Here is a 2,699-nt window from a genome sequence, read left to right as displayed (position 1 = left end):
GGGAAGTGTCAAGTTCTCTCGGCATCTGGTATTCATTTTCCTTATGTATTATCAACCCATTTTATACTCTAATATCAAAAAGATTAATTTGGTTCATGATTTCTTTATTTCAAAAAATTTTATAAAGAATTTTCCTCTCTCTTTTGAATAATTCCTTATCTCAAAGAGTGTTTTTACATATCTTTAACTTGTTTTATCCCTTATAATTGTTTACAAAATATGTCTGCACAAGTTCTGTGTTGGAACCTCTCTGTTTGTTATTTGTTTTTGAATGGAGTGAGTTCCATCAGGTTTGGATATGTGCTTAGAAATAGTGTCTGAGAGAGAAGGGATGGAGGACTCCAGAACTACACTGACAGCAACTTTACTTCACTGTATTTTCTTTAAAAGGCTTCGACCAGAATATGCACAATCCTCTGCTCTAGAGGCACAATGCTTGTCACCCTCCTAAAATAAAGAAAAAAAGAGAGGTCAGTCCTACTTTCAGAGTGAGTTGATTATGTTGGCTAGATATGACATAACTGTAGACCCCAGGATTCAGACTAAAGCCCCTTGTAGTTCTCTGACCTATTTTTGGTGGATTTTTCATCTCTGCTAAAAGATATTTGTGAGGCTGTTTCCCTTACATTCTTTTATTAACCTACCTTTAAAGAGTTTTTTGTTTGCTTATTTACTTGTTTTGTTTTGTATTGAGTTTTAAAGGAAAATCCAAGAAAAACAGTTATAATAAGCCCATGCTGTCAACCCTTCAGGCTTCCACAGTATGTTTGCAATTTATTTCCATGAGGCCACTGCTTTTTGTTTAAAAATAGAGTGTTTTTTATTAGACTCTTTACGATCATCTCACATTTTTAAAGAAAGTACTGCTGTCTTCAATATGTGAAGAGATCAGCATTTCACATATGAAATGCTACTTTTGTAGTCAGTGGGTTTAAATTATACTTATTCTCTAGTTTTCTTTTAGGTGGAGTACATTTTTTAATCTCTTTCACATCTCATATTTGCTGTTGTGTGTGAACCCATGTCACCTTATATCAGAGCTGGTGTTTTTCCAATGTTTTTGTCTTGTCTTATTTTTCTGCCCAGATAGAAGAGGTCCCCTCTTTCTGAAGAACTCATCTGTGCCCCAAGGATGCTCCCTTCCCAGTCCTTTGCCAACATCTCCTTCTTCCAGCCACCTGCTTTCCTAATGATTGGCATCAGGGTTGCAGACCATTCACGGCTGGATCTCCATCCCCTTCTCCCCCATGTACACTGCGGCCCTCACTGGAAACTAGCTGATCCTCTCGGCTGTGAGGAGGACCCCCAGCCTGTACCAGCACATGTACTACTTCCTGTCCTTGCTGGCCCTCATCGGTGTGGGCCTCACCTTGTCCACAATGCCCACCACGCTGGCTGGGTTCTGGTTTGACCACCGGCTCATCATCTTCAATGCCTGTCTGGGCCAGATGTTCTTCTTCCACTTCTTCTCTGTGGTGGAGTCCTCAGTGTTCCTGGCCATGACTTTTGACTGCTTTGTGGCCATCTCCAACCCCCTGTGCTATGCAGCTGTCCTCACAAACAATGTCATCATCAGGATTGGGCTGGCCATTCTGGCCTGTGCTACCCTGTCTCTCTTCCCAGTGCCATTCCTACTTAAATGTCTGAACTTCTGCCCTAATAAGACCCTCTTATCCCATTCATTCTGTTTCCATCTTGATGTGATGAGAAGAACCCGTGCTGACATCACCATAAACATCCTCTGTGGGTTCTATGTGGTACTGTCCCCTGGGGGCATAGATTCCCTGCTCATTGTCCTGTCCTACACTCGCATCCTGCACATGGTCCTGGGGCTGGCCTCTCCCAGGGAGCGCATCGGGCCCTCAGCACCTGTGTCTCCCATATCCTGCCCGTCTTTGTCTTCTTTATTCCAGGTATCACCATGTCCATGATCCACCATTTGGGGAGGCACCTGCTTCCCATTGTACATGCCTTTGTTGCCTATGTGTACCTGCTGGTGCCCCCTGTGCTCAACCCCATCATCTACAGTGTCAAGTCCAAGCCCATTAGGGAGGCCGTGCTCAGGGTCCTGAGGGGGAAAGGTCAAAGTTGATGATGCAGGATGCCTGCAGGATTGGGGCCCTGAAAAGAGTTTGGTAAACCAAAAAAATAAACTTCTGGATAGATCAAGTCCCACCCATAGCTTCGTTTTGGGCATCTGGGAAAAAAGGTGATAGATAATTATGAGAGACTTTCATTTATTTATTCTCTCATTTATTTCACATATATTTTCTCAATGCTAACTTTTTTCAGGTCCTATGCTAAGTACCAGGAACACAGAAATGATTTATAAATGGTCTTGCCCTTCAAACATCTCACCTTTGAATATATATGAAAAATACCCAAGGGGGACTTCCCTGGTGGCACAGCGGTTAAGAATCCGCCTGCCAATGCAGGGGACACGGGTTCGATCCCTGGTCCAGGAAGGTCCCACATGCCGCAGAGCAAGTAAGCCCATGAGCCACAACTACTGAGCCTGCGCTCTAGAGCCCGCGAGTCACAACTACGGAAGCCCACGCGCCTAGAGCCCGTGCTCCGCAACAAGAGAAGCCACCGCAATGAGAAGCCCGCGCACCACAACAAAGAATAGTCCCCGCTCGCCGCAGTAGGAAGGGCAAGGTGCAATAACATGCCCTTTACCTTGGAGAAGGTATGCTGAC

General features: G+C 44.5%; 1 pseudogene; it reads left to right on the top strand.

Moving 5' to 3' along the window:
* The first annotated feature begins 1,084 nt into the window (after positions 1-1,084).
* LOC132369817 (olfactory receptor 51I2-like) lies at positions 1,085-2,092 on the top strand (annotated as a pseudogene).
* The last annotated feature ends 607 nt before the right edge of the window (positions 2,093-2,699 follow it).

Source organism: Balaenoptera ricei, chromosome 8 (assembly GCF_028023285.1).
Source record: "Balaenoptera ricei isolate mBalRic1 chromosome 8, mBalRic1.hap2, whole genome shotgun sequence".
Lineage (NCBI taxonomy): Eukaryota > Metazoa > Chordata > Mammalia > Artiodactyla > Balaenopteridae > Balaenoptera > Balaenoptera ricei.
Note: the sequence above shows the minus strand (reverse complement) of the source record. Positions and strands in the feature narration are given on the sequence as shown.